At 56.4% G+C, this 22,840-nt stretch overlaps 1 long non-coding RNA gene and 1 pseudogene across 1 annotated transcript; both read left to right on the top strand.

The window, feature by feature from the left end:
* Positions 1–140: 140 nt before the first annotated feature.
* Positions 141–626, top strand: LOC147526032 (uncharacterized). Its single transcript, XR_015222972.1, has 3 exons — positions 141–197; positions 340–431; positions 580–626. It is a non-coding gene; the product is annotated as an uncharacterized LOC147526032 (long non-coding RNA).
* A 1,337-nt stretch (positions 627–1,963) lies between these two features.
* On the top strand, positions 1,964–21,418 carry LOC147526031 (TBC1 domain family member 22B-like; annotated as a pseudogene).
* Positions 21,419–22,840: the final 1,422 nt, after the last annotated feature.

Raw genomic sequence — 22,840 nt, 5'->3', positions numbered from 1 at the left:
CAGGGCCAGATGTCCAACCTGTGGGGCCAGATGTCCAACCTGCAGAGCCAGGCGTCCTTTCTGTAGGGCCAGGTGTCCGACCGGCAGGGCCAGGCAGGATGTGGTATGTTCTCAAGGGCCCCCAAGCGTCCAACCTGTGGGGCCAGGTGTCCTCCCTGCAGGGCCTGGCCAGTGACCTTCAGGGCCAGAAGGAGAAGGTGAGCCGGCAGCAGTCCCCGAGGGGGCTGCGGGGATGGCAGGGAGAGGTTGGGCAGGGGGGTGGCAGGGCAGGCAAAGTGCCCCCATGCTGGGATGACATGGGGGACTGTGCCCTGACTCTGCCACCACCGCTGTTCCCAGATCAGGCAGCTGGAGGATGCCCTTGACAAGTTGCAGGTGGCTGGAGCCGATGGGCAAGCAGATGGCAGCGCCTGGATCAGCCTGCAAGAGGGGTAAAAGGCCAGGAGAGGGTTTCCTATGCCCCCAGGCTGCAAGGGAGCCCGGGGGGGCTGGGAGCATGTTCCTTTGGGGGCAAGGGACACATTGGCCAAGTGGCCCTGCAGAGGCTAAGCCTGCCTGGGCGCCTCTCTCCCTGGCCAGGTCCGTGCTGGCAGAGATAAAGCAGGAGCTGCGAGAGCAGCAGGAGAGGAGCAAGGCTGCGCTGGAGCGTGCGTCCGAGACAGCCGAGCAGCTGCGGGAGCAGGTGAGGCCGGAGCAGGAGCGCTCCCTCTGCCCGCCGGCCCGGCAAGGTGGTCCTGGTGGGAGTCCCGGGTGCATCCCCTGGCTGGAGCCATGGAGCCTCCTGGGCAGCCGGGCTTGCTGGCCACGTCCATCCCATCTCAGAGCGGGTTCCTTGTCGCCTTCCTGCAGCTGGACGAGCTGAGGGCAAAGGTGGAGAGTGCAGGGCAGGAGCAGGCGGAGGCGCAGGCAGCGTGCCACGTCTGCAGCAGGGACACCAGTGTGCAGGTGGGGCAGCTCCTGCAGCGCTGCGAGAAGCTGGAGGAGCGGGTGGAGTCCCTCGGGTCACAGCAGGCAGTGGGCAAGGTGGTGAAGCAGCTGCCGAGGAGGAGCCAGGTAGGAAGATGGTGGCATGGGGGGCTTAGGAGGGTGTTGCTGGGACCCCCTTGGCTGGTTGTGCTTCCACGTAATGTAGGGGAGCCTCTTGACACCCCCAAATTGACTTGTCCAAGTTGGCAGCGTGGAAGGAAATGAAAACCTTGCTGCAAACGTCCTGCTGGCACTGACAGCCCGTGGTCACCAGCTGAGTAAGCCGGGTCTGTCCCTGCGGAGCAGCCACCCCTCCTTGGTTGTCACCACCTTGTCATCTTCCTCTGTGAAGCAGGGTGAGGAGCTGCTGAAGCACATCCAGGCCACCATTGAGCAGGTTCAAGGGGACCATAACACGCTCCAGAAACTCCTTGATGACCACCAGCAGCAGCAGAAAGATGTCAGGGTAGGTGGCTGAAACCCCCGCGGGGTCAGAGCATCCTCCAGGCAGAGCCCAGGCTGGGACCACCAGGGCTTTGTCCCCCTGCCAGCCTGCTCGCAGCCTACAGAGGTGTCAAGTCCCTTTGCCCGAGGTTTTTGGGTGGGGTGGGGAAGCGGGGGGTGCTCGGCTGCCCAGGAGGCAGCTGCGCCCCTGCCGCGGTGTGATGGGGGCTTTCTCTGTTGGAAGGCTCTGTTCCAGTCCCTGGAGAGGCTGCAGGAGAACAAAGCCGACAAGGAGGACCTGGTGCTAGCGATGGATGTGGTATGTTCTCGAGGGGCCCTGGTGGCCGCTGAGGAGGTCCTGGGCAGGGTGACAAAGGCCCCTTGTCCCTTGGGTGCGGGAGGCAGCACGGGCTGGGGGGGAGGGAGGATTTCCAGACAGGCTGCGGGTCCCTTGCCAGGTGCCTCTGTCTCCCCTCGGGTCCCTTCAGCTGGTGGGACCGACCCCACGGGGGCGATGGGGTGAGTGGGGTCATGGAGCTGTGCAAGGGGCACGATGGTGCTGCGGGGACACTTCTCCCTCTCCTCCTGCTGCGAGCTGGCCCTGGCCGTCATTGCTCCATCCTTCCCTCACCGCTCTCCTGCTGTTCCCCGTTGCAGGAAAGCAGACAGAACCACTCTGGCCAGCAAAGTCGGTCGCGCCCAGTTTGAGGCGAACATGGAGCGGCTGAACGAGAAGATCGAGGAGCTGGTGAGCCACGCGAAGAGCCAGGAGCAGAGCTGGCAGCAGGTGCAGCGCCAGCTCAGCGAGCAGCTGGACGGCAAGGTGAGGGCTGACTGGTCCCCACGGCACAAACTGGCCCCTTGAGAGCCTGGCAGCCTGAGCCAGCGTCCCTCCGAGGGGCTCCCTTCCCGCTGTCTCCCCCGGGACTGCCACGTCCCATTGTGGGGTGGCTGGCTGAGGGTGCGCACCCGTCCGCAGCTGGACCGCCTGGAGCTGGGGCCTTTCCGGGAGCAGCTGGAGAAGCTCTGGCAGAGCACCGCGAAGCAGCTGAAGGACGAGATGCTGCAGACAGCGGCTGATGGTGCGGCCGGGCTTCAGAAGTGAGTGTGATGGGAACAGCGGTTGGGACCTTGCTGGGGTGGGGGAGATAAACCAGGCTGAAACCTCCATGCTTGCCCCCTGCAACCACTGCACTGGCTCCAGCCGGGCGCTTGGCACCTTGGCACCACCCAGCGTTGGTGGGACGGGGGGAGATGGATAACGGAGCAGAGAGAGCAGCACGGCCACAGGCAGGGGACACGGGGAGCCATCCCTGGCCCCTTGGGTGCAGGGTGGCCCTCGCCCGGCTCCAACGAGGGAGAGCTGTTCCCAGGGGGGGCGGAGGGGTCTGGGGAGGGCCTGGGCAGGGCAGGAGAGGGGAGATGTGCGGCGCAGGGCCAGCTGTACCTGCCTGGGTCTGTGGGGTTTTTACAGCCCCCACCCACTGCCCCGTCTGGCCCAGGTCTGCATCTCAAGGGCCCTGAAGCTGCATGTGATGAGTTGTGTCTGGCCTCAGCCTGGCCTCAGGCTCAGGGGCGCTCAGGTGCCTGCTCTGACACAAGTCGCCGAAACGCGGCACTGCAGCAGGGACAGCCCCGCTCCTGCTGCCCCGTGTCCCTGGCGTGAGGCGTGGGGACCGGCCACGGCCAGCTCAGCGGTGTGCGGGCGAAAGAGCAGGCTGGGCACGGTTGGAAGGGTGGGGGTCTCCGGCAGCAGTCAGGGGGGAGCTGGGAGGGATGTAACCCACTGGGGAACACCCCTGGCCCCCTCCCTGGCCTCGGGTGAGGTTTGGGGTGCTGCGGTGCCAGGAACTGAGCACCCCCGTGCTCCATCCCCCAGGGAGCACACGGACGAGTGCAGGTACCCGAAAGTGGCACGGAGCAGCGGGGGCCAGCACGCTGTCAGCGGCCCGCACCTCCAGCCCCGCCCCCCCCCCCCCGACTCCAGCCCCTGATCGTGCTCCCCAACAAGGTAGGAATGCTGAAGGTAGGGATGTGGTGGGGATGACCGAGGCTGGGGGGCTGGGGGGGGTCTGTGCCTCAGTTTCCCCAGGGAGAACTGGGTGTGGGAGGGTTGCCTGGGGATGCTGGCTTGGGCCCCATGTTCCATCCAGCCCGCTCTCTCCTTCCCAGGACGACGAGATGGAGCTGCTGGGCCAGGATGGCCGCATCTACAGGGGCCGGCGCAACGGGCAGCTCCCTCCACTCACGGGCAGAGAGGGTACGGCCGGGGCAGGCTTGCAGGGGGGATGTCGTGGGTGCGAAGGGGACAGTGGGGTGGGCAGGGCGCCTGCAGGGTGCCAGGTTTGCCACCCGTCGTGTCCCCACCGGCTCACTCCGGTCTCTCCTGCCAGGCTCCCCAAGGGACGAGCCCAAGCCGTCCCCAAGGCAGCAGGACACTGGCCGCCTGCTCACGAGGCCCCAGAGCGCCAGGCCCGTGCTTGTCCAGCCGGGTACAGCCCTGTCAGGGCACTGGGGGGGAGAGGGCACCCTGCTGTCTGCTGGTGGGGGGGCGAGCCAGGGTCTGTGCCTGCAGCCGGGCAGCGTGGGATGGGCGTGTGGGGAGGGGGGAGGACTGGCAGATGGGGCAACCAGTGCCCATGTTGGAGCTGGAGCGAGGTGGGGGGGCAGCCCTGGCTCATGTGGGACAAGAGCCTGTGGGGTTCAGGGTGGGGGCCAGGACCCCCTTTCTGGGTGTCTCTGGCCGGGCAGGTGCCCCTGCTGCCTGCCCCGTCCTGGGCTGGCAGAGCTGCCCCAGCCAGGGGCTGCCCCGGGGGCTGCAGGGGGGCTGACCCCTGCCCCTCGCCCCCCGGCACAGTCACCTCGACGGAGTCCAGGTCACGCTCAGCGCCCTGACCGGGACGTCCTCCCGGCACAGAGGATTATTAAAATCCCTTTCACCTGTTTTGGTTGGTTTTTCCTTCTGTTTCTTTGCTTAAGCAAGATTGGCTGGAAAACTACAACCCCCCCAGCTCCCCCCTCGCTGGGGAAGGGCTCTTGGCATCATTTTAATGTAACTCCAAAGCGCAGACAGAGAGACTCCGCTCAGGAAGGAGACATGGCTTCCTCCACAGGGCGCAGGATCGGGCACTCGGGGAAGTTCCCAACCCGAGCGCGAAATGGAACAGAAAACTTCAGGGATTTACAGACGGAGATTTGCCTGTCTTGCCTGCGGGGCACATCCATCACACTGAGCCCCGCTGATCTCCCACACTTGCACAGTGCTGGCGTTGCAAAACCATCGTAGGCGTGCGCGGGGGTCTCGGGTGGTGGTCGGGGGTCGTTTGGGCAGGTGCCCCCTACTCATTCTGAGGCAATGGTCACCTCAGGATGCAACTAGGGGGTTGGCCTTGCCAAGTGCTGTGGGAGCCTCCTCGATTGTGACAAAGTTCCGTCTGTGCTCGCGTTCTGTACAAAGTTCCATCCTCAACCTTGTGCATGTCCTGCGCGCCAGTCAGAGCTGCAGAGAAATGACTGAAACATATTTACAAAGGATTATGTGAAAAATTCCCTTGGCATCAGGGGGCACCCACCCACCCCCCCTGGCTATGGGGCTGGGGGCTCCGGGGTACACCCTGCAAGGGTGGGGGGATACCAGGGGTACCTACCCCAGCACGGTACCAGGGTCCCTTTTCCGATGCCCTCAGCGCCTGAGACACCCCGCGGGACGCCCGGCTGCCCTCCTGCCACCCTCCTGCCTTCGGCAATCGGGAAACTGAGGCACTCCGTGAGGCGCTGGCTCGGGCAGGACGCGGCCGTGCCGGCGGCTGCTCGTTCCCCGGGGCCGGCCCCGCTCCCGCGCTGTTTCCCGCCCGCCCCCGGCTCTGCCCCCCGCCCCCGCGGGTGGCTGAACCGCCCCCCCCAAGCTCCGCCGATGGTTCCGCCCCGGTGCTGCCGGGCGTGTCCGTGACCCCCCCCCGCGAACGGTCTCTCCCCGTCCCGGGACAGTCTGACCCCTCCCGCCCTCCCCGGGCAGGGTCCCCGCTGTCCCCCGGCCCGCGCCGGCACCGCCGCCCCCGCGCTGCTCCCGCGCCCCTCGCCCCGCTCCTCAGTGCCGGTGGTTCGCCCCACGCTCCCCCGCCCGGGGCGAGATGGTCTCTCCCGCCCTCCCCGCCTGCGATGGTCTCTCCCGCCTCACACCGCCCCTCCAGCCCGGCAGGCCCCGCCCGTTCGGGCCGACCCTCCCTCGTCCCGCTCGTGATTGGCCGAGCCTCACCGCCTCGCGCGGAGCAGCCAATGGCGGCGCTCTGCCCGCCCGGCCCCAAGATGGCGGCGGCGGGAGCTGCGGGCTGGCGGCGCTGAGGGCGTGCGGGGGCCGCCGCCTTCCTCCGCGGGCCCGGCCGGCCGGGGCGCTCCCTGTCCCGGTCCCTGTCGCTGTCTCGCTCCGTCCCCCCCTCCGCCGCGGCGGCCGAGAGCGGCGGCAGTGCTGGGAGCGGAGCGCCGAGCTGCCGGCAGGTGAGCGCGGGCCCGGCCCGGCGGGTACCGGCCGCCCTTCCCGGGGAGGGGTGTCGGGGGGCGGCGGGGCCGTGTCCGTGTCCGTCCCTGTCCCTGCGCTGAGGGGGGTTTCAGGGGCGGCCCCTCGGCTGTGGGGCGGGGCGGTGGCTGCGCGGCCGGGGGTGCCCCTGCAGGGGGGTGTCCGGGCCGCAGCCCCTCCCCGGCCGGGGGGCGCGGGGCTGGGCTGTCTCGGGGCGCCCCCCGGCTGTGGGGCTGGGGGCTCCGGGGTCCTCCCCTGCGACAGCAGGGAGATACCAGGGGTATGTACCCCAGCTCTGGGGCAGGGAAGCTGTGGGGGCCCGGGGTGCCCCCCGCAAAGGGGGAATGGCGGGGGCACCCTCGGCTGTGAGGCAGGGGAGTTTTGCTGGAGAGAGCCCCTGTACAGGGGACAAGGATAGTGCCAGGATTGCCCCCTCAGCTGCAGGGCAGGCCTGGTGTGGACCCCTGTGGGCACCCTCTGCCCATGGGAAGCAGGGTGGGAGGGGGTCAAGGTGTTGAAGGCCCCCCTGGGGTGGCCTCGGAGCCGGGGCCGTACCGTCCTCCTTTGCCCAGGTACTGAAGAAACCCCATCGCTTCCTGACGCCCTTAGAGATGCCGCCTTGTGTGGCAGCAACTCTGTCCCAAGCATGTGCCCCCCTGTTACCGTATCGTCTGCGAGGTGTCACTCCTGGTCCCCCTCTGCTCGATATGAGGGGCTGTGGGGCTCACTGTGTGCACCTGCCCTGCTTTGGTTCCTCTGGCTGCAATGTCCTGGTTCCTGTCAAGGCACCCACACCCACCCCACGGATGGGAGAAACAGTTGAAATGCTCATTTAAGCTGGGTTTAGGAGGAAGAGGCTGATGGTGATGAAGGAGATGCTCCCTACATGGCTTTGGGAACAAGGCTGCCAATGGGGAGCAGGTACCCACCTCTCTGGGGGGGAGGCTTTCAAGTGCTGTTCCCATCTGGTGCTCCTCACGTTTGCTCTCCTTGATCTTATCCAAACCCTGCCCTCCCCCTCCTGGTGTGCGGACGCCGTCGGAAATGCTCCGTTGGCTCTAAATGCTGCCGGGCCGGTTCCGTCTCCCTTTCGAACGCGCTTCCACCCGGTCCTGGTTGCTGCACCAGCTCCCTTGGGCTGCTCGGTGGGATAACCCGGGTCTGCACAAGCAGCGGGAAAGCACCGAGCACTGCGCGTCCCTCCTCTTTCGCTCGGGGGCAGGAAAAGGCTGTGCTCTCCCTTTGCCTGCCGCTCGCCCCCCCCTCAGCCGGAGGTCCCGGCCGTGCTCCCAGCTGGTGGTCTTAGCAGTGGGTGACTGTGAGCTTTGACTTGGAAAGCTCTAGCCAGATGAACCGGTCTGGGAGGCCGCCGGCCCTGCCTAGACAATACACTCCTACGTTAAGTTTTTGGCAAAGTTCTCCCCTGCTCCTAACTGGCTGCTTGGCAAATATCCTGCTATCCAGGATGCTTGTTACCACCTCGAAATACCCTGCGTGCCAGTCCTTTCCAGGAGCAGTTGCCAACAGGTCTCAGGCGAAACCGCGAAAGGTGGAGGTGGGACGTGCTGCATCCATGGTTGCTAGATGTGAAGCTGTCATGGTTTGATGTGGAGGGGGGGGGTGGTTCTGGTGGCAGGAGAGGGATTTTGCTCCCTGCGACCTCCCCGGTTTTGGATCCGGGTTAGGCTTAGTTCTGGCCACCGGATCAGACTGCCATCCTCCTCGGGGTTGAGCCAATAGGGCGCCTCTGCGAATTGCCCTATTTAAGTCAGGACAAGGGAACCGGAAAAGGTGCTTCGCCCAGGATCGACCAGAGAAGGGAGGAGGGCACTGCCCCCGCTCCCTGGCTCCCGGCCGGGCAGCTGCCTGCGTCGGGCCGGCGCCGCCCACGGAGAATGGCGGCGGCGGAGCCAGCTGGGGAACTCGGGGGCACCCCACTCCCAGGGTGCCCACTGGGCTGAGTTCACCTGGAGAGGACTGAGATCTGAGAGAAACAGCTGCATCGACAGCAGGTCAGTGAGGATGGAGCGGGAGGAGGTGCCGGAGCCGAGTTTCCCCTGCGGCTGGTGGTGAGATGGCAGGCGGCCCCCCTGCAACCAGGACGGCCTCGGTGGAGCAGCGACCCACTCGCAGCCCGTGGGGAGAAGATGCCTGAGCCCGAGGATGGTCGTGTTGGGGGCACGGCAAGGCAGAAAGGCATCTGGAGTCTTCGTGACGACCCACGCCGGAGCGAGTGGCTACAGCTCCCCAAGTACCCGAGACTGTGGTATAGCCCACACCGGAGCAATCTGTGGGGAAGGATTGTTTCCAGTGGGCTGGACTCACGTTGGAGAAATTTGTGGATTTTTCCTCGTGGGTAGGGGATCCATTGGAGCAGGGGAAAAGGGTGTAAGGACTCCTTCTCCTTTAAGAAAGAAGCAGCAGTAACAGCACGGCATGAACCGACCTGCACTCCCCCAGTCCCTGCCCCCTGTGCTGCTGGGGGGAGGAGGTAGAGCCGGGAGGAAAAGGAAGGTGGGGGGGGGGAAGGTGTCGGTTTTAAGATCTGGTTTTGTTTCTTTCTGTCCTCTCAAGTAATCGGTTTTTATTTCCCTTTGTCCTTCTAAGTAATCATTAATAAACTGTTTTGCTTTGAGAAAAGCGCTGCCTGTTTTGCCCAGGACCATGGTTGGTGGGTGCTCCCTCTGTTCTTGCCTCAACCCTCAGTCCTTTTGTTTTTTTTTTTCTCTCCTCTCTACTTTATTGGAGAAGGAGAGACTGTGTGAGTTTTAGTTGCTGGATCAGCCTAAAACCACGACAGAAGCTCCCGTTGCTCTTTTTTGTCTGAGCTTTGAGAGATCTTCTCGTACAGATTCTTGGCTCTCTCCTTTCTTTGCCCTGACAAGCTGGCAGAGGGAAGCTTTGGAAAGATTTGGAGACTGTGTTAGCTTTCTTTTCCATGATGCTTTGTGCGTTTGGTCACTTAGTCGTATTTGCTTTCAGCTGGTGTGTTTTCCCTCTAGATTTAGAGTGACAGAACTAGTAAATGTTGTTTCGTGTTTCCAGTACTGCCCTGTGGTTTTACAATGGGAATTCTCACCCCAGTGATTTTCGGGGGATGCGTTGGCAGGATGGTCTGCTGGGTTTATCCTGTGCGATGCGTTGTTTATTTCCTGCCCTATAGAGAGGTGGGCAGCCAGGCTCTGCTCGGCATATTTCTGTGCTGTTTTAAAAGGGGAGAAACAGAGTCTACTAGGAATAAATATGTTTTGTGTCCGAAGTGGCACTGAGATTTCATGGATATGCTTTCTGCTGCAGTGTCAGTAACCCACACCCTGTGATGATCTGTGGTGTAATGCAGACACCACAGCTGTTGTACCAGACGCTGAACATACAGGTGACAAGAAACGTCTGTCCCAAAGAACTGAAACTGAGGTAGGACAGGGAACTAGTCAGTTCGGGAGCACAGCATCAGCTTAGGTCTCTGCTCCTGATCCAGTGGTGTGTTCTCTGAGATGTAGTGCCTGCCCGGAGCCTTCTGGCCATGTGAAAGTCAGGTGAAGACGGCTTCGGACAGGGAGTTAAGCTTGGAGACAGCAGATTCATCTGGCTGAGCTGCATCAGCGAACAGCAGACAAGAGTGAGTAAATAAAGTTACTGAGCATGATTTGGTGGTGTCACTCCTCCTGCCTCAATTTGTGACCTCAGAAGTGGCCTGTTGCACACCCCGGAGCATTTGAACGCCTCTTGTCCAGTCTGTTACACTCTCTGCTTGGGTGGGTAGGGCAGAGAATCGGCAAAGATGGGACAAGCATGGGGAGCATCCGCTTCATGCAGCGGTTCGAGCTCACTGAGGCAGGATGGTGGTGTTCAGCCCTGCCTCTGTAGCCTGCTGAAAACCGGACTGTCGTCTTCAGCCACTTGTGTGGGAGCACAGACTGGTGGGCTGTGCAATTAGATCAGCTCAGGATGCTTTGTCTGGGGAAGCCTGACTTCAAATTCTTTAAAAAGAGCTGCCTCGGAGGTAGGACCCTCTGCCGTTGTATCAGCTGTTAGCTGGTGAAGGCTTCGGCCGATTGCTTCAGAGCCCCAGGAAAGGGTTTCCTCACCCAGAGCTGGCTGCCACATCCCCTCCTCTGTCTCCAAGACACATCGTTTGCTTGGCTTGTGAAGTTCAGGCCTTCGCACGTGGATCAAAGCAGTCACCCGCTGGCAGCGCGCGGATCCCCGCACGGAGGGGAGCGGCGTCGTGGCTGCTGTCACGAGACGGTGTGATCTTGGTGCTGGGTATCGGAGAGGCTCTGCCGGCTCCTCTTCTGCAAGGAGCTGCCATGAGTCATTGGGAAGCAGCGCTGATCTGGAGGGGTTGTTTTTCTTACTCGTGATAATCTGCTTGCTATGCCCACCCACGGGGGCGCCTCTACTTAATAGCTGTCCTGACTCCTAGATGCTAATTAGTCAGCAAAGTCTTTCCTAGGCTGGATCGCTGGTGGGTAAACACAGTGAGCCTTTTCAGTGCTTCCAGCCATGAGGGGTGGCTGCTGCAGCAGCGAGCCCACCACTCGCCAGGCTTCAGCACCAGGATATCTCTGTGCTCTGCTGTGGATCTCTGCAGCTCTCCCCTGCCAGCTGGTCGTGTTGCTGCCACCTTCCCAGCGTCAACTGGTTCCCAGCGTGCTTTCCAGCTGCACCATGCTGCTGTTCTACACGGCTGGGCTCTGCTTGTTTTACTGCCGGGCACCATCTGCAGCTCCTGGAAACCGGGCCAGCGCTGTTGACCCAAGAGGAGCTTGTCCCTTGTGTGCCAGCTCTGAATAGACCCTTGTCGCTGCAGTGGGATGCGGGACCGTGCTGTGTACCAGGGGATGGGGAAGACTTGTTTTCCAGAGTTGGTTTTTCAGGGTGAGGTGGCTGTGAATAGTTACCCAAAGGGAGGTAATAACTCAGGATCCCTGTCTCACATCCAGAGCCCGTAAAACTAGTGATGAGCTCTTGTCTAGTAGCTCTTCTCCAAGGTGGTGCTCCCCATGTTGCAGTGCCTGCAGCCCTCGGGCTCCCTGTCCCACTAGACTCAATCCACAGAGAGGGGAGCTGAGGGACTGAGACGTGGTGACTCATTTCAGGCCACGTAGGACGTAGTCGATTAAGGTGGGATTTGGACCCAAGTCAAACCCCCTACCATACCAGAGGCCGCTTTGCTGTAGTGTTGGCCACAAGCCCAAGAGCCAGTGTGGGGTTCAGACCCTCAGCTGTGTTGTGGAGGAGCCCCAGTGTCACTGGCTAGAGTCCTTCCCTGACCCATGGGACTTGGAAGCGTAAATTCCCAAACCTGGAAAACCCCTTGATGGAAAAAGAGTGAACATCGGTTGTCGGAGTGCAGATCCTTGAAGAGACTGCACGAAGAAAATCCTGTGTAAATAGAGACTGGAGCTCTAAAGTTAGGCCTCAAGGGCAGAATGCCCTTGAAGTTAAGGATAAGAAAACTATGCAGTATGATAAGGGAGTAGTGTTTGCTTAGAGCAGAGCTTCGCTAGGCGGGTACCTGTTTGAAATAAGCTGTTAAATATGACAAGCATATGTATCATCCAATAATGGTGTAGAAAAGGTGTGGTCTCAGGATTATTGGCAAATACTGTCTATATAAGCAATAAGAACTGCGCAATAAACGAGACTTCCTGCAGCTAACTCATATTGAGTCGTCTCAGTACTTCTCCAAATCCCTTCTCCGCATTATGGCGCCCGAACAGGGACGGGAAAAAAATGAGCTGGACTCACTATCGTTTCACTCGGGACATTATTACTTGTTTTGAACGAGTGTTATTTTAGCGGAGAAGGGACGGCGACCTACAGGCGGCCCATCGGGGAAAGCCGGGCGGATCTACCCAGGCGGCCTATACAGGAAAGCCGACGATCCGCAGGATCCACATTCAGGCGGCCCATCGGGGAAAGCCGTGCAGATCTGCATACAGGCGGCCTATAGGGGAAAGCCGGAAGATCTGTAGGATCCACTGTCGCGGTAAGACGATGGAACGGGACGTTGCATTGTCGTTGTTGGGAAGCTTCTTAGAGAAGCGTGGATTAAAACTTGGAAAAAGATATTGGCCCCCCCTGATTGCAGGGGGGTATGCAAAAGATATTATCGGGAAACATGAAGAATTAGGAACCAAAGGAAAGAAGAAGTAAGCGACTGAAAAAAAAAAAAAAAAAAAAAAAAAAGAAAAGCGACAACTGCCTCAACAGGAGGAGGTAAGCGACTGGGAACAATGGGAAGCATGGCTTTAACAGAACATAAGTCTGTAGTTAAAGTGTTGACAAAGTGCTAGAGAAACCAGCACTATTAACAGTTCTGACTTGATAAAACTCCCGGTACTCCTGGTTTGGGTATCAGCCCATGTACCGGAGGCAAGCTCTTCAAATATATACATGACAAGGACTTGGGACACTATAGACGTTAAACTTTGGCGTGCAGCCACCTGTGGGGATGCTGCTGGCCTGGAAAAGTCATCATCGAATCTTTTGATCCAGGGCCCCGAACGAAAGACAGACTTATTTCATTCCCCCTCTTCCAACGCAGTCGGTACACCGGCACCCCCGCGCCGCACCGCCCACCGCGCCCGGCGGCGCCCCGGGGACGCCGCTGCTGCTGCCGGCCGGGGCCGCGGGCGGCGTTTGCCTCGGCGCTGCCGCCCGTGCGCGGAGCCGCGGCTGGACGGGACGGAGACGCGCGGCGGGCCCCGCTGCGCCGGTTCGTTCGCGGCTGATGGTCCCTCGGCGGGAGGGGGCGGCGGCGGTTACGGAGCGCGAGCGGCCGGAGCTGCGGCAACAACAACAACGACAACAAGGGGGGGGCCGGCACAGGGCCGCTGGGTCGTCATCGCCACCCTGCCCCCCCGCCCGGCTGAGGCGAGGGAGGGCTGACACCCCCCCCCCCCCCCCCCCCCCCCCCCCGCCGCTGCTGCCCCCCCACCCGTCGGCCGCGCCTGGAGAGCGGCCCCTTGGCCCCGCCCCCCCGCCCGGCTGAGGCCCGGGGCCCAGGTTGTACCGAGCGACAGCACATCTTAACTTGGATCGTCTCGATCGGCATCGCGGGAAATAACTAATTCTCTTCTGTTCCAGCAATTTCAACAGTTAATATCAGTGTTGCAAAACCATAAACATGCATATTCCATTGTACATCTGCGAGCGCACACCACGCTGCCAGGGCCTATAGCAGAAGGGAACAGGCGAGCTGAGCCTCTCACGAGTGCAGCTCTGGTACCAAACTCGCTCATGCAGGCAAACATCTTGCATGACTTCTACCATCAGAATGCTAACGCCATTAGGTGACAATTTGGTATAACAAGAGAGCAAGCCCGCTCAATCGTACAATTGTGTAGTACCTGTCAAAATACGATCGTGCCACCAGTGAATGGTGTTAATCCTCGTGGTTTACGCTCGCAGGAACTTTGGCATACACTTCTTATCAGACATATGTATTTTGTCATCATAAGATATTGAGCATGTTATTGGTATTCCTTACAATCCTACTGGGCAACTGATCATAGAATACGCACATGGTACTTTGGAGAATATGCTTTCAAAACAGGAATGATGGGGAAATCTCCCAATGAAACAATAGCTAAAGTGTTATAGGTGTTTAATCTCTTAAATCGAGAGCTAAATATTTTGGGATGAATAAAATGTCACACATGTCAAAATCAGGCACAGGCAGGGTTACAGCAAGTGGCTTTCCAACAACTGACTGAATTGGCTAAGAGAGCATTAAGACGTGTCCCTGATTTTTGGGACAGGGGAGGCTTCCTTTGCTTCCATGCGGCAGGGAGCACAGGAACCTTATGAGCATTTCTTTGATCAGCTACAAATGGCAGTTCAGAGATAAACAGAAAATCCGGCTACTGCAGATGTGTTGGTATTCCAGTTAGCCATTGAAAATGCTAACACAGACTGCCAACAAGCTCTTGATCTTATCGGAAATCGGAAAAAAAAAAAAAAAAAAAAAAAAAAAAAAAAAAAAAAGCAGCCAAACAAACAAACAAAACACCAAAATGCTTGTAACTGCTTCTGCAGGGCTATAATAGAGCTTAGGAGGGTATTCCTTCGCATATAAGGGGATATCCATGTACTATAGGGACTTTAAGAATGTATTTCCCTAACACCACCATGAACTTAAGTCATAGATACACCCAGAATAGCTGCAGCACGCATGCTTATGATAGCTAGTGCAATTCCAGAGCAGAATTTTGGGAACCAGCTAAAATCATTGCAGCTTCAATATTTGCACCAGGAGTTGGAGTGGCACAGGTGTTAACTACACTGAATAAGTTGGGTTGTTGGCTTGCAAAACAAACTAATGCTACAGCTTCTGCTTTATCAATGCTCTTAATTGACAGGATGGTTAAAATCTCTAGTAAAGCAGACATTATATTGCTAGTAGTTCTTTTATGCATAGTAATAATCACCCCCTGCCTATTGTTATGCTCCCAGCAAACGGTACAGAGTACGGTTCATCAAGTAATGGTCATAGAAAAACAAAAAAGGGGAATTGTGGCATCATGCACACAGTTACATTTGGGGTTTGACCTTGATGATTTAAGCCTGTGCTCTTTTCTGAAGTTGGGAAACACCGATAAAGAGGGTGAGAAAGAAAAGGGAGTGTGAACAGCTGGTGCAGGGAGTGTGAGAAGCTGACATGGGAGTTTGGGAAGTTGATATAGAGTGTGTGAGAAAATGATGTTTAGTTTAGCAAGTAAAAAATAGCTCCTTTTTAGGCATAGCCAATAGTAAAGTTAAAATAGGTGCGTGCACTATTGTTTGTAATCAATCACAGCTGGGTAAGGGGCGCGTGGACACATCGTGGCCAGAGTAATAATCTATAAAAGCTGCCTGTATAACAACAATAAAGGCCACTCTGCTATCACAAAAGAATTTTGGACACAGACAGTCACAGCTGCACAGCCTCCTTTAACAGTAATCATTAATGGGAAGGCTTTTCTGGCCTAGTTTACACAGGGGCTGATGTATCTATAGTGAAAAATCCTGACTGGCCGCCCTCTTGGCCTCTGGTACAGCCCTGGCAGCTGTGATAGGAGTAGGTGGAACACAGATCCCACAGCAGAGTGCACAGACCTTGTTAGCAGTAGGCCCAGGTAACAAACAAGCTATTTTGAAACCATATGTTTTTGATGTCCCATATACATTATGAGGTCGGGCTTTGTTGAATCACTGGAATGTGAGGCTAACCTCAAATTTTTAGCACACATCACTGATGTCCAGCCCCGACTCAAGCTGGACTGGTTGACTGGCGAGCCGGTCTGGGTCAATCAGTGGCCATTAAAAAGCAAGCGGCTGGAGTGAGCTCAAAAATTAGTCGACGAACAGCTCAAATTAGGACATATAATTCTCTCCACTAGCTCATAGAATACTCCAAAATTTGTTATCTCAAAGAAATCAGGAAAACGGAGATTTATGTTAAAAGATTTAAGAGCTATTAATGCAATCATTTCACCAATGGGTGCATTACAACTGGGTGTACCAAATCCTACTATGATTCCAGAATGTTAGCATTTGATGGTGATTGATTTAAAAGATTGGGTTATTTCACCTTTTTACCTTTTTATTTATTTACACCCTAACGATTGTCCTAGATTTGCCTTTTCAGTTCCAGTGCTTAACAATGAACGACCCACGCAACAATATCATTGGATTGTACTGCTTCGAGGAATGATGAATAATCCTACAGTTTGTCAGTTGGTGGTAGATGATGCTCTCTGTCAGGTCAGACAGCAGATCAAGCTCAGCAGATTGTACGTGCCTGCCCTGACCATCAACGTATTGTGCCTTCAAATACTCCAGCAGGAGTAAATCTAACAGGTTTATGTGCCAATGAATTATGGCAATCTGATATTACTTATATTCCATCGTTTAATCGATCTAAATATGTGCATGTAACTGTTGATATGTTTTCTGCCTTTGTTGTTGCTACTGCTCACACTGAAGAAAACCATGGGAGTACCAAAGAAAATTGGGACAGACAGTGATCCAGTATGGTGCCTTTTTACAGGATTGGGGAGTGACGCACACTACCAGTATCCCTCATTCACCTATGGGACAAGTGGTTATTGAATGAATTCATTTAACATTAAAACAAATACCTAAAAAAAAAAAAAAAAAAAAAAAAAAAAAAGGGGGCAGTCTTCCGTATATTTCCCCACAAGAGTTAAATTTATTAGGATCAAAATTTGTAGGTAGTGCCAGCAACAACCACGTTACACAAACATGTGTTGTTTTAATCTAAGTGACCATGGTGAGTCCATCCACAAACAATTGCAATGGCTTGGAGAGCATTCGGGGAGAATTGTGGTAGAGGATTGTATATTGATATGTAAACTGTCTTTATGTTTCTTATGATTTAGTATATTACGTGTGTGAAAGTTGCTTGTATATATGCTTTGTGTGTTTTCTCCGATCGGAAGGTGTATGGATTCCACCCGTAGCTACTGGAAGGAAAAGCATTAACCGGTACCGAATTAATGACAAAGAATTACAAACTAGACTTAGTTGTGAGCACGTAACTTTGAAAAGAGAAGCTAGGAGGATTGTTATTGAACAACATGTTGCGATTTGCAAAATCCGCTGTTGGCCAGCAGAGCACATACCTGGCAGCCTTGTTGCACGCACTGGCCACGCATGCGGCAACGCTGTGTCAGTGCCTTTGTCATAGACTCTGCTGAGGGTGTAAAAGAGATGGCTCAGAGTGGAGCTGAGGGAGGCTGCAGAGCACACTGTGTGGATAAACAGGGGACGCCCTGAAGGTGCCGTGCCTGCCTCTCTTCTCTGCGATGACCCTGCCGACTGACACCCTCCTGCTTAGTGGAATCTTGGGCATAGCGGAAATAGTAAAGCCCTCAGAAAGGGAAGTAGTATGCTAGAAACTGCTTTGCAAGGCTGTACCAAAACAACATGCTAGTAACTGGGGTTGACGGTCTCGTGCACAGGGTTTTCTTCGTGCAAGAAAAGAAAGGGGGATTTGTCGGAGTGCAGATCCTTGAAGAGACTGCACGAAGAAAATCCTGTGTAAATAGAGACTGGAGCTCTAAAGTTAGGCCTCAAGGGCAGAATGCCCTTGAAGTTAAGGATAAGAAAACTATGCAGTATGATAAGGGAGTAGTGTTTGCTTAGAGCAGAGCTTCGCTAGGCGGGTGTCTGTTTGAAATAAGCTGTTAAATATGACAAGCATATGTATCATCCAATAATGGTGTAGAAAAGGTGTGGTCTCAGGATTATTGGCAAATACTGTCTATATAAGCAATAAGAACTGCGCAATAAACGAGACTTCCTGCAGCTAACTCATATTGAGTCGTCTCAGTACTTCTCCAAATCCCTTCTCCGCAATCGGTGTGTAAGGCAGGGGGAGCTGAGACACGTGGTCACTCGGAGTGAATCTGTGGTGCAGAAGGAGCGGATCTCAAATCCCAGCTCAGGCTGGAGAGAGCCTAAGGGTTTGAACAAGGCTTCTCTTTGCTGCTGCAAGGAACAAATCTTCAGCTGAATGTGGCACTTTGGACCTAAGGCTTTGAAGACAGAAGGTTGTTGAAGTTGCTTTTGGTCTGTATTCAGCTCCCAACAGCAGGCAGGAAGCGTGACCCCAGTCTAGGCTGAGGAGATTATTCATGGGTGCTCTGTGGCTTTTTGCATTGTCTTTTTCTCTCATTTTTCTGCAGCATTCAACCTGTCTATGGAGCACAGCATCTGCCGCTGGATCCCCGGCTCACCAAAAGGTAAGTGTGTATTTTCTGGAGACCCAGGCCATGAGGCTTTGCAGGTTTTTGGCTCCGTCCTGCAGCAGGTGGAGGTCTCCAGCATCCCCTGGCACTGTGATGTTCTGGCAGTGGTGTGTGGTGCTGTCTTGAGCTCTGCGAATGCTTGCAGGGAAAGCTTATCTGCTGGTGCCCTTTATGGCCAGAAATCCATGTCGTACCAGCCACATCGAAGGAGACAGGTGTATTTTTTAGCAATGGTGTCTGAGCACCGTGCTCCCCTTGGGAAACAGAAAAATTACGCGGAGGGGGAGTTAAAGCTGCCCAGCAGCTGCGAGGCTGGAGAACCGCAGCACCTTTCCTGGCAGGAAAAGGCAGAGCTGATCTGAACTGCCTCCTTGTCTCTGTCTCGTGCTGTGTAGCGGTGAAGGTTCCTCGTTTGCTGTGACACTTCAGGTGGTGGACTTTGACTCCTGGAGCTTAAAGGTAAATCCGAAGGCTCCTCCTTTGCCTGAGAAAAGAGCCAGGCTGGTCTGTCTGCTGGGAGCCGTCGCAGCTGTGTCAGGAGTGTCCATGAGGGCAGACTGGCTCCGTCTGACCTCTGACGTGCCTCTCCCCAGGTCGCAAGACTTTTTGGGTGTTAATCTACCAGTTTTCTCTAGGGTGAGGGGAGGCAAAGCTGGAGGAATTGTATGTCTCGCCCCTTTGCCCTTCTGAGCTGGGAAGCCTGGCACCTCTCCAGCTGCCTGCTGGCACTATGGCCTCTGTGCCCTGCCATCATACCAGCTTGGGCTCTGCCTCCGGGCAGCCTGGAGAGACTTAACATGTTCCTTGGGTTTGGGAGGAGGGACAGGGAAATGGGAAAAAGGGAGTGGCTGATTGGAGTGAGGACGTAAGGAAGGAAAGAAAATGGATTCATCTGACAGCATGGCTCTGATACTGTTGCTGTCTCTCTGGCTCCCAGCTTCATCAAGGACCGCTCCAAAGCCAACGTGCTGCCTATGAGAAGCAAGAAGGCCTGCAGCTTTCACGAGTTTGCCTGCAATACCAGTGATGCCTGGGACATCAGCGACAATGATGAGGACTTCTCTTCCTCCTCTTCCTCTTTGCAAACTCTGAACTCTAAAGTGACCAAGGCCACGGCAGCCCAGGTCCTGGAGAACCACAGTAAGCTGCGGGCAAAACCTGAGTGGGCCCAGTCTGCTCTCAGTGACATGCCCACCAACTGCAAGGTCATCAAGTCCAGCAGTGAGACCCAGCTCTCTAGGACATCTGGTAAGAGCTGTCTTCAGGTGTAGCTCCGGTGCTTTCCCGGTTGGCCACTGAACTCAGCCACTTGCTGCTGCTCACATGTTATGGGCGAGAGGCTGTGGCACAGCCTGTAAGCTCAACAGAGACTTTTGCCTCCTTGTAGTATCCTGTACTCCAAGGAGCCATTTTTGGAGGCCTGGCCTTAATGCTTCAGTGTCCTCTCCTGTTCAGTATCCTGCATACAGGCATGTTTGCCCCAGAGGATCCCATGTTCTGGGTGCTAAGGGATTTTGGAGATCTGTTAAGTTCTTGCTTGGGGTTGCTCACCATCTGCTTCCTTTGTGGCCCAGTGTGCTGCTCTTAGTAAAGGTCTGGACGAGGTCCTGCTGGCCCCAGCTTGGGCAGGGAACTGGGCAGCATCAGCCCCTGCTCACTCTGCCTTGTTGCAGGCAGACAGCTGCCTGTGCTGTGGGAGTAACCCAGCAGGTCCCTGCTGCCAGCAGGTGGCATTGGCAGCTTGTCACCTCCTCTGTGCTAGCAATTAGCTTGATCACTGGTTAGATCAGAGACGAGCAGGGGCAGGTCTGAAGGTCAGTTCCTCTGGGATTCCCACGGACTCCTTCTGCCTCGTCTCTGCCCATGGCTTCCCATGTGAACAGAGAAGTCTGATCCGCTGGCGGCGAGGTGTCTGGCTGTAGGAGGAAGAAAGAGAAGGAGTAGTGGAAGAGCCACGACAGGTGCCTGTGAACCGGCTGATCCCTCGGAGTGGGCCAGTGATGCTCTGTTTGCTGAGGCTGGGGAAGAGAAAGGTGAAATCTGCAGTGGCAGGTCTCTGACAGTGGCCAGAGGAGCGAGGCAGGGTTGGAGAGGTGCTGTCTGCTTCCCCACCTCACTGCAGCATCTGCTGCTTGCAGAGGAGGCCTGTGTGCAGACCCCTCTTCAGAAGCAGCAGTCTCTTCCCCTTCGGCCTGTCATTCCACTCGTCACCCGAGTCTCTGACCAAAACGCTTCAGGTGCTCCCCCCATGACAGTGAGGGAAAAAAACTGCTTGGAGAAGTTTTGAGAGCTCCTTTCCAGCCACAACACGGACCTGGGTGAGTGTGGCAAAACGGGGCTGCCGGTGGGCGGGTAGGGGAAGGCAGAGGGGGCCTGCTGCCTGCTTCAGGTTGTGATTGGGTCTGCTCCAGGGTGGAAAAAATAACTGCTTGCAATTGCACCAAGTGGGATGGTTGCATGAACTGCTCTGTTGGCAGATAGTGATGTCCTCCACCAGCTCCCTGTCTGTTCCCAGTCTTTCCGCCTCTCACAAATGGTGGTTGTGATCTCTGGGGTCTGTTGGGCTCTGCATGAGAACTGAGGTTCCGGCACATCGGAGCCTCTGCAGCCGCCGGTTCTGTACCCAGGCTGAGCTGAAATCATCTCTGCTCCCCTTACCGCAGACCCACATCCCGAGGCGTTGCTGATGTTGAGCCTTCCCAGAGACTCAGTGTCTCCAGAGCCTGCAGGAGCAGACTGGGCTTTCCTCTTCTTCTAGGTATAGTGGTGCCTGGACGTGCCTGGGATCTAATCCATTGCCACCACTGTCCGTTTGCAGATGAGCTGAGGAAATGCAGCTGGCCTGGTGTGCCCAGAGAGGTCCGGCCCATGACGCGACGTCTCCTCTCCGTGAGTACTCGGAGCTGTGACGCAGGAGCCTGGGGGAATGTGCCGAGCCAGGGACACACGCTTCTAGACCTTCGCGTGTCCCGTAACAGGTTTGCTCCTGTCGTATCTGTGCCCAGCCTACGGGTGAGCCGTAGTTTTTTTGACTGGGGAGTGTAATCGCTACGTTCTCTTTGAGCATGAAGCCCAGACTGGTGCCGGGAGTATGTGGTTCACTCTGTTTTTCGGAAACTGAATCCCGTGAAGTTGAGTTGCTCCAAGATCACTAAAGGCACCAAGGGCTGGGAAAGCCAAATCCCATGAAAGCTCTTTCCCCAGCTCCCGAGTCTCTGTGCCAGGTGCTTGTGGCTGCACAGCTGACTGGCAGGATTTCAGGCGGTGGTTTGTGGTGAGGGAAGAGGGTCTGCCCTGACATGGATTTTCCTGCCGCAGGGTTATCTCCCCGCAAACATGGAGCGGCGAAAGCTGGCTTTGCAGTGCAAGCAGGAGGAGTACTTTGGCTTCATCCAGCAGTATTATGATTCCCGGGATGAGGAGCGCCATCAAGACACCTACTGACAGGTACGAGCCCTCTGCCCATTGCCTGGCTTTCTGCCTTGGTCGTATCTCTTTCCTCCCTCTTGCTGCTGCTTGTCCATACGGCTGGGGTCATGCCAGGACTTGCTCTAGCTGTAGCTGTTAGGAGCCTTCTCCTTGGGGACAGGGCACCATGTTTCTGCCCATCTTCTTATGGGTGTTAGTTTAAGCCTTCCCTAAATTGATCTAGTGCCTAGATTTCAGACCTCAGCTCTTTCCCAGCTCTGACCACCTGCCCACACCTGCACTGCAGAGGCTGGAGATGCACTGAGAAAATGATCTACAGATTTATCTGTCATCTGTAGCCTTTGCTGTGCTTGTCAGCAAGTGCAGCTCTCGCTTGGGGGGCAGCTCTTGCTTGGGGGGCCACCTGATAGCCTTTGATGAGGACATCACCCAGTGGGTGGATGATGGTAGAGCAGTGGATGTGGTCTGTCTTGACTTCAGTAAAGCATTTGACACAGTCTCCCACGGCATCCTCACAGTTAAACTGAGGAAGAGTGGTCTGGATGATCGGGTAGTGAGGTGGATTGCGAACTGGCTGAAGGATAGAAGCCAGAGAGTAGTGGTCAATGGGACAGAGTCCAGTTGGAGGCCTGAATCCAGTGGAGTCCCTCAAGGGTCAGTACTGGGACCAGTGTTGTTTAACATAGTCATCGATGACTTGGATGAGGGAATAGAGTGCATGGTCAGCAAGTTTGCTGATGACACTAAACTGGGAGGAGTGGCTGGCACACCTGAGGGCTGTGCTGCCATTCAGAGAGACCTGGGCAGGCGGGAGAGTTGGGTGGGGAGAAATTTAATGAAATACAACAAGGACGAGTGTAGAGTCTTGCATCTGGGTAAGAACAACCCCATGTACCAGTACGAGTTGGGAACTGAACTGTTGGGGAGCAGCACAGGGGAAAGGGACCCGGGGGGTCCTGGTGGACAGCAGGATGGCCATGAGCCAGCAATGTGCCCTTGTGGCCAAGAAGGCCAATGGCATCCTGGGGTGTATTAGAAGGGGTGTGGTGAGTAGGTCGAGAGAGGTTCTCCTCCCCCTCTACTCTGCCCTGGCGAGGCCGCATCTGGAATATTGTGTCCCATTCTGGGCCCCTCGGTTCAAGAAGGACAAGGAACTGCTGGAGAGAGTCCAGCACAGGGCCACAAAGATGATGGAGTGGAGCATCTCCCTTTGAGGAAAGGCTGAGGGAGCTGGGTCTCTTTAGCTTGGAGAAGAGGAGACTTGAGGGGGGACCTCATTAATGTTTGTAAATATGGGAAGGGTGACTGTCCTGAGGATGGAGCCAGGCTCTTCTCAGTGGCATCCAATGATAGGACAAGGGGAAATGGATATAAGCTGGAACATAGGAGGTTCTGCTTAAACATGAGGAAGAACTTCTTCCCAGTAAGGGTACCAGAACACTGGGACAGGCTGCCCAGAGAGGTTGTGGAGTCGTCTTCTCTGGAGATGTTCCAAACCCGCCTGGACGCGTTCTTGTGTGGTCTGATGTAGGTGGTCCTGCTCCAGCAGGGGGATTGGACTAGATGATCCTTTGAGGTCCCTTCCAATCCCTGACATTCTGGGATTCTGTGATTGATCCCTAGGAAGTGCTGTTGCTCCTTACAGCCTGAAGCAGAAAGCACAAAATGTGGCTCTGCTACGAGCTGGAGTGAGTTCCCTTTCCTGGGAGGTCAAGAGCCTGGCGGG

The sequence above is a fragment of the Tauraco erythrolophus genome, unplaced genomic scaffold (assembly GCF_009769465.1).
Source record: "Tauraco erythrolophus isolate bTauEry1 unplaced genomic scaffold, bTauEry1.pri scaffold_40_arrow_ctg1, whole genome shotgun sequence".
NCBI classification, from domain to species: Eukaryota; Metazoa; Chordata; class Aves; order Musophagiformes; family Musophagidae; genus Tauraco; species Tauraco erythrolophus.
The sequence above is the reverse complement of the archived record's forward strand: the minus strand, read 5'-3'. Positions and strand labels throughout refer to the sequence as shown.